At 49.3% G+C, this 7,834-nt stretch overlaps 1 long non-coding RNA gene across 1 annotated transcript in view; it reads left to right on the top strand.

The window, feature by feature from the left end:
• LOC115271315 overlaps positions 1–5,103 on the top strand; it is a 7,600-nt gene extending 2,497 nt beyond the window's left edge. The window contains exon 3 of the long non-coding RNA XR_003899910.1: positions 2,534–5,103. This is a non-coding gene — a long non-coding RNA (uncharacterized LOC115271315). The remainder of the gene's footprint in view (positions 1–2,533) is intronic.
• Positions 5,104–7,834: the final 2,731 nt, after the last annotated feature.

The raw sequence follows: 7,834 nt of genomic DNA, 5'->3' as shown, positions 1-7,834 counted from the left end.
CTGTCAGCATTCACAGACCACAGTAAGAACAGACCCAGTTCGTCACAGTGAGTATTTGCTTCAGGATGGGGGGCTGTCTGTAAGCAAGGACTGGCCTGTCTCCCAAGGACGGTGAGAGTGAGGGATCGTCCTTCAGGAGAGGTTGTAGATCCTTGATGATGCGCTGGAGAGGTTTTAGTGGGGGGCTGAAGGTGACGGCTAGTGGCGTTCTGTAGTTGCAGTACTTGTTCCCCTCGACCCAACCCATCAAGTAAGCACCAGGTTAATCACATTACACTCTTTTATCCAAGTTAATATGCAAATACATAGATCTACTATAACACCCCAACACCCTTATTTAGTAGTATGAATATTAATAACTATATATAGAATTATACCCGATCCTGTTTATTGTTAATAACATCCATATCGCGCTGGCGCTGTTACAATCCTTATAGTTACAGATTTCCTTAATCAGCAGCTTATGGGGGCCACGACCCTGAACACATTTGATGTAGCTGGGAGAAAGAAGGGAGAGGCGAGAGAACACCAGTTCCCACAGAGGGGATTCTTTAGACAGCCACATTTCTTATGCGTCTGCAACGCTTATCTATCTGTAACAAGCAAAAAGGAAGGGACAGGATGGCCACTTTATCTATCAAGCAAAAGAAATCGTGCTCACCTGTGCCCTACGCCCCGTTACCATGGTAGCCGTCACCCAGGTCTTTACTTAACCCTTACACACCGCAACAGTTACCAGTTTGTCGTAGCTCAAGTCAATCTAATCGCGAATCCGATGCTCCGAGGCTTTGCAGGACTGAACCCAGAGTCCCATAGCAAAGCACCCCAGCTCTATACTTGTACGTTCCCATTCGAGTCTATGGATTTTGCAATAGTCATAATCATTTGATGATTATTGTTGGCTTTTCCCATCGTGATCTTTTGTTTGTTGTCTTGCCTTCGGGGATGTTTGTCTCATCTCTAGGGTTGTCAAATCTGCTAACTCGGTTAGCATCGGATACAATGGATGTTTTCTGATGTTTCCAAGTCTCTCACTTCTTGACCAGCTGGCCATTTGTGATGGTTTTGACACTCATCCTTAACCATGCACACAGCCTTGACTCACACCAAACAATTTTACAGAGAATTTCAGACAGGATTACATTTTAGAAAGGATTATACGGTTACTAAAGTATCAGAGGGGTAGCCGTGTTAGTCTGAATCTGTAAAAAGCAACAGAGGGTCCTGTGGCACCTTTAAGACTAACAGAAGTCTTCACTTGCATCTGAAGAAGTGAGGTTCTTACCCACGAAAGCTTATGCTCCCAATACTTCTGTTAGTCTTAAAGGTGCCACAGGACCCTCTGTTGCTTTTTACGGTTACTAAAGAGGTTACAAAAGAACCTTACACAACTTAGTTTGCAATGCAGACAAGAAGCACAACTTAGCTTGCAGTGCATACAAGAAGCAAGGCCTTATAGCGGACACTGTAATAAAATCCTTGTCCTATGGTAAAAGAAATGATCAGAATAAGTTATGGTCTGTTCCTGCCTTACCATCGGAGTATGACCGTCTCAGCTTACCCAATGCGTATTTCCCTGTGGTGCCAGGCCGTTCCTTTCTGCTAGCCAGAGAGGGTGGCTGGCAGGGTACAGCAAAGAAAAGAGAAGAAGTAACAATATCCACATCATCAATATAACCCAGATACATTCTACTCAATACTCTAATCACGTAATCCACCTTAACCTTTCTGTTTATCACTAATATTATATTTTATGTAAAACAAGTCTAATAGGCTACATTAGCAGCACAGAGAAAACCTATAGAAAATAACAAATGGCCCAACACGCCCGCTGAAAGCTTAACAGAGATCAGCCCCAGCTCTGACCTCAGGCTCTGGTGGAGGTTGGACTTTCAAACCACTCAAGTTCCTGGCAGGTCCTGGGGACAGATGAGCCATTTCTTTAAGTGATCCCCACACTGCTGGGCGCTGCCCAGACACAGAGTCACCGAGATCGGGGCACTGTCAGGCCAGGCTCTGCCCAGACACAGAGTCACTGAGATTGGGTATGAATAATTGGGATGGGGTGAGGGGTAATAGGAACCTATATAAGAAAAAGCCCCAAAAATCGGGACTGTCCCTATAAAATCGGGACATCTGGTCACCCTAACACGGTCGCTGAGATCGGGGCCCCGTCGGGCCGAGCGCTGCCCAGACACAGAGTCGCCGAGATCGGGCCCTGTTGGGCCGGGCACTGCACAGATGTGGGCTTCCAAGGGAGGTTGGGGAATCCCTGTCATGGGAGGCTTTTAAGAACAGGTTGGACAAACCCCCTGCCAGGGCTGGGGTCCAGGGTAACTGGTCCGGGCTCAGCGCAGGGGGCTGGCCCAGACGCTCTATCGCAGTCCCTCTCGGCCCAAGCCTGCTCTCACTCTGCAAAGTGGCATTTGGGGGGCAGATTTTAAGGAGTTGGAGGGGATGGGACTCCTCTCCCCTGACCTCCTGGGACTCTGCATCCGCTCGCTGCAACCGCCTCTGCATTGTCTCATTCCAGAGCCTGTGCCAACCTCAGCTCCAGTCTCCCAGGTGGCCCTGCTCAGCAACGGGATGGCAGCAGGGGGTGAGTGACGTGGCTGGGAACGGGCTGCTGAGCTGCTGGGATCTTCAACTAATTCTGGCTGCTGCCCGGCGCCCCGGCAGATTGCCCGGCGCCCCGGCAGATTGCCCGGCGCCCCGGCAGATTGCCCTGCCTGGCTCCTGTCAGGCATGGACAGGCCAGACAGCAAGGAACAGTGCGGTGTCAGCTAGAGGCCAACAAGCAGCCAGGAGGGAGGGTCTCTGTGTTCCCTGGTCCCAGCAGGGCTGGGAGTAGCAGGGTCAGATCTCCCTCTCCCGCTGAGAGAGCCGTCCATGGCTTTACATCCCTTCTCCTTGCCCTACTGGCCGATGGAGCAGAGTGGGTGGAGCAGAACCTCCAGGTACTGACCGCTTGGCTCCCAACCCCACGTCCGTGCCCATCTATGACTTGATTTCTTGGGTGACACTTTATATTGAGGTTCCACATAGAAGTAATTTAGAAAGGGTTGAATGGTGGCTGCAGGGTTTGTCTACACAGGGCCACTCAGGAAAATTAATCCGAATCATGTCAAAGTGCAGGCTCTGGTCTACACTACAGAGTTAGGTAGATATAAGGCAGCTTACGTCACCCTAACTGTGAGTGTCTACACTGAAAGGCAGCTCCCACCCATGGAATTCGCTCGCCGAACCGTCAGAATAACTCCAGCTGCGCGCGAGGCCTAGTGCTTGGGTGGATGCAGTTAGATCGATACAGGGACGGTAACGACATCGCCTGTTGCTGCCTTTCAGACGCCGTCCCACAATGCCCCACGCTGGCACAGTGGGGATGCGCGCTGCCGACACAAGGGGCGCAGTGTGGACATGCTAAAGGGTTTTAATTACTGTCCTGTCTGTATGTCGACATTACTTCGACTTAATTTTGTAGTAGAGACTTGCCCTGAATTTAAAGTGGATTCGCTAAACCGCATTGATCCACCTCCCCATCTTCCTCCCCCTCCCCCCCGCCCGTTTCGACACTCTTATTTAGAATTGAAGTGGCCTGAATTCAATTCACTTTGGAAGTGAATTAAGCTAAATAGAATTCAGGCTGCCTTAATTTTGAAGGAGAGTGTCCACACAGGGGTTTAATTTGGTTTAACTAATACATTTTAAAAGCCAATTCTGATTAGTTTTCTTGAGTGGCCCTGTGTAGACAAGCACACTCTTTACCTGTGTGTTTAGCATGCTGAGACCGCATATTCACCATGTACAAATGCTTTATAAACCAGCTAGCAAGTGAACCTTAATCTAAAGTGTATGGTGCCTAGCACCCCAGTCTCGGCCCAACACCCCATAGCGGTAGACACTGTACAATATCTATTAGCTGTGTTACGGTAGCGCCTCGGAGCCCCAGGAAAATCGGCAAACCCATGATTAGCTGGGGACTGTGGAGCGTCTTGAACTGAAAAATCCCTTTTGCATGCCGGGATGGAACACTGAGCATGGTAGAGAGGCTGGAAATTTTCGCCTGCTTTGTCCAGCTCTCCCGCTAACGCTGCTCTCCTGTCGTTGGTTGCAGAGCCCGGATCTCAGTCCAGCCATATTGTAGCCGTGGTGGTAGGGACAGTGGTGGCCTTTCTGGTGTTGGTGTTGGCACTGGGGCCATGGCAGAGAAATAAGAGAGCTCACTGCAGAGACTGGTTCGGCAGCTGTCTTGGCTTCCTTCCAGCAGGCCGGCGACGCAAACCCCATGCAGGAGCTGGCAGAGATGACGCAGCCGGAGGATGCCAGCGGTGGGGACCGGTCAGCCGTGATGAGTGGGAAACTTCTCAGCAGCGCTGAAATGCTAAACACTGCGAGACTGGAGAGTGGGGAGGAATGAACCCCGTCCCTCAACATCCACTCAATGTGCAGCGGCAGTCAAAAAAGAGCCAATCTTCATATATTCAATGTACTTGTTTGATTCTAGGTAGCTTCAATGAAGCATTTGGTCAGTTTCTAGAGAAATGACTATTTTCATGTGAAAGTAGGATGAATTATATTGTAAAAATAGAAAGGATTAAAGAAATGCTGTATGTACCTTTAAGCAGAAATAAGGAATGTTGAAATACAGGTGTCAGGAAAAGAAACATTAAGGCATAAACAATGAATCCACTTAAGCTTATGGTGGAACATTAACTGGAGATCTGTAAAAGTTAGTAAGGAAATTGAATATGTATGTCTAGCCTCAGGTAAACTTGTCAGTTCTGCTTTCTTTGTCCTCTTGTTAAGTTCGCGCCCATTTTATCTGTATAAAATAAAGTAGTGTGGGTCTTACATGTGGCTATGATCTTGCACAGGAGAACAAAGGGTTTTCCTCCCACAAGAGAGAGAATATTAAAGGCCCTAAAAACCCCTCCATTTGGTCTTCAGCTGGCTCAAAAGATAACCTCTCCACCCCAAAGAGATGCCTGAAAGAAACGGGAACAAAGGACCGTAACTATGGGGGGTGTGAGGGATTGCTGGACCCAGACTAGGAAGGAGTCTAGTCTGTGAAAGAAGCTTATTGGAACATCTCTGAGGGTGAGATTTACCTGCATTTAGTTTCCTACTGTATTAGGCTTAGGCTAGTGTGTTTTATTTTGCTTGGTAACTTACTTTGTTCTGTCTGTTATTACTTGAAACCACTTAAATCCTACTTTTTATATTTAATAAAATCATTTTTTACTTATAAATTAACCCAGAGCAAGTATTAATACCTGGGGGTGCAAACAGCTGTGCATATCTCTCTATCAGTATTATAGAGAGTGAAGAGTTTGAGTTTACCCTGTATAAGCTTTATACAGAGTAAAAAGGATTTGGGGTTTGGACCCCATTGGGAACTGGGTATGTGGGTGCTGGAGACAGGAGCACGTTTTAAGCTGTCTTCAGTTAAGCCTGCAGCCTTGGGGGGACGTGGTTCAGACCTGGGTCTGTGTTTGTAGCAGGCTAGCATGTCTGGCTCAACAAGGCAAGGTACTGAAGTCCCAAGCTGCCAGGGAAATTGGGCTCAGAGTTAGTCTCAGTGCATCAGGGGGCAGTCCCAAGGCGGTTTCTGTGATCCAACCCGTCACAAATAAGACTGGGACTTTTCAGCTTGGAAAAGAGATGACTAAGGGGGGGATATGATAGAGGCCTATAAAATCATGACTAATGTGGAGAAAGTAGATAAGTTGTTTACTCCTTCTCATAACACAAGAACTAGGAGGCACCAAATGAAATTAACAGGCAGCAGGTTAAAAACAAATAAAAGGAACAGAGTCTCCTGTGGCACCTTTTAGACTAACAGATGTATTGGAGCATAAGCTTTTGTGGGTGAATACCCACTTCGTCAGACACATGTGGGTATTCACCCACGAAAGCTTATGCTCCAATACATCTGTTAGTCTTAAAGGTGCCACAGGACTCTCTGTTGCTTTTTACAGATCCAGACTAACACGGCTACCCCTCTGATAAATAAAAGGAAGTATTTCTTCACACAATGCACAGCCAACCTGTGGAACTCCTTGCCAGAGGATGTTGTGAAAGCTAAAACTATAACAGGATTCAAAAGAGAATTAGGTAAGTTCCTATTAGCCAGGATGGTCAGGGACGCAATCCCATGCTCTGGGTGCCCCTATACCTCTGGGTGCCCCATAACCTCTGACCACCAGGACCCAGGACTGGACAATAGGGGTTGGATCACTGGATGTTTGCCCTGTTTTGTTCATTCCCTTTGAAGCACCTGGCATTGGCCACTGTCAGAAGATAGGGTACTGGGCTAGATGGACCATTGGTGTCCAGGGTGGCCATTCTTTCTTATATTATGAACTCACAAGGCCCCTTCCTCCCTGACATCTCTATGACTCTCATGAAATAACATGACTCTGGCAGGTGGGGATTTTAGTAAAGCACGAAATTGCAAGAGACTTGTGATAAAATCACAAGAGTTCCAAATCCTGTAACATGCCAGCAACCTTTGGTAAGATCCATGGTAGTGAGGTACCAGGCACCCCACAACTTGTCTAGGATCTCATTGGTCCTAGGCATGGGGTAGACATCGGACACAGTGATGGCATTGAGCTTCTGATAGTCCACACAGAACCGGATTGACCTGTCCTTCTTCAGAATTAGCACCACGGGCGAGGCCCAGGGGCTGGAGGACGGCTGGATCACCCCCTAAAGTCAGCATGTCTCCAACCTCTCTCTCCAGGCTCTGGGCTGTTTGCCCAGTGACCCTGAATGGCAAACACCTGATGGGAGAGTTGGTTCCTGTCTCCACCCGGTGGACAGCCAGGTTAGTGAGCCCAGGCCGGTTGGAGAACAGCTGCCGGTATGAATGCAGTACCTCTCTGATCTCTGCCTGCTGGGCAGGGGCTAGCTGGTCTGAGAGGGGAATTGATTACAGTGAGGGGTCAGCCCCAGCCTCAGGGAGGAGTCCCACCAGGGGATCCTCTCCCTTCTCCCACTGCCCACACACAGCCAGCACCAACTTCTCCCTGTCCCAGTACGACTTCATCATGTTGACGTGATACACCCGGTGGCTGAGCGCTTGGTTGGACAGTTCCACTACATAGTTCACCTCGTTTACCTGTCTGATGACCTTGAAGGGGCCGTCCCAAGCAGCTTGCAGCTTGTTCTTCCTCATGGGGATGAGGAGCATCACCTGATCCCCGGTAGCATATGAGCGGGCACGGGCTGAGCGATCATACCAGACCTTCTGCTTCCTCTGTGCCCTGTCTAGGTTTCCCCTGGCCGAGCCCATGAGCTCCACGAGCTTTTCCCAGAAAGTCAGTACATACTCCACCACTGATTCCCCATCGGGAGAGGCCTTTCCCTCCTACTCGTCCCTCATCAAGTCCAGGGGCCCCCTCACCCTCCTTCCGTACAGCAACTCGAAAGGGGAAAACCCTGTGGATTCCTGGGGCACTTCCCTGTATGCGAACAGCAGGTGGGGTAAATACTTGTTCCAGTCCTGTGGGTGCTGGTCCATAAAGGTTTTCAGCATCCTCTTTAGGGTACCATTGAACCACTCCACCAGCCCATTGGACTGAGGGTGATATGCCGAGGCCCAGGTGTGTCGGACCCCACACTTCTCCCACAAGCACTGGAGCAGGGTTGACATGAAGTTAGACCCCTGGTCTGTAAGGACCTCCTTGGGGAACCCCACTCTGCTGAAGATGGTCAGCAGCGCGTCTGCCACGGTGTCTGCCTCGATAGAGGACAAGGCCACTGCCTCAGGGTAGCGCGTAGTGAAATCTACCACCACCAGGATGTATTTCTTCCCTGACCGGGTCACCCT

This window comes from Terrapene carolina, unplaced genomic scaffold (genome assembly GCF_002925995.2).
Source record: "Terrapene carolina triunguis isolate 2854851 unplaced genomic scaffold, T_m_triunguis-2.0 Scaffold401, whole genome shotgun sequence".
NCBI lineage: Eukaryota > Metazoa > Chordata > Testudines > Emydidae > Terrapene > Terrapene triunguis.
The sequence above is the reverse complement of the archived record's forward strand: the minus strand, read 5'-3'. Positions and strand labels throughout refer to the sequence as shown.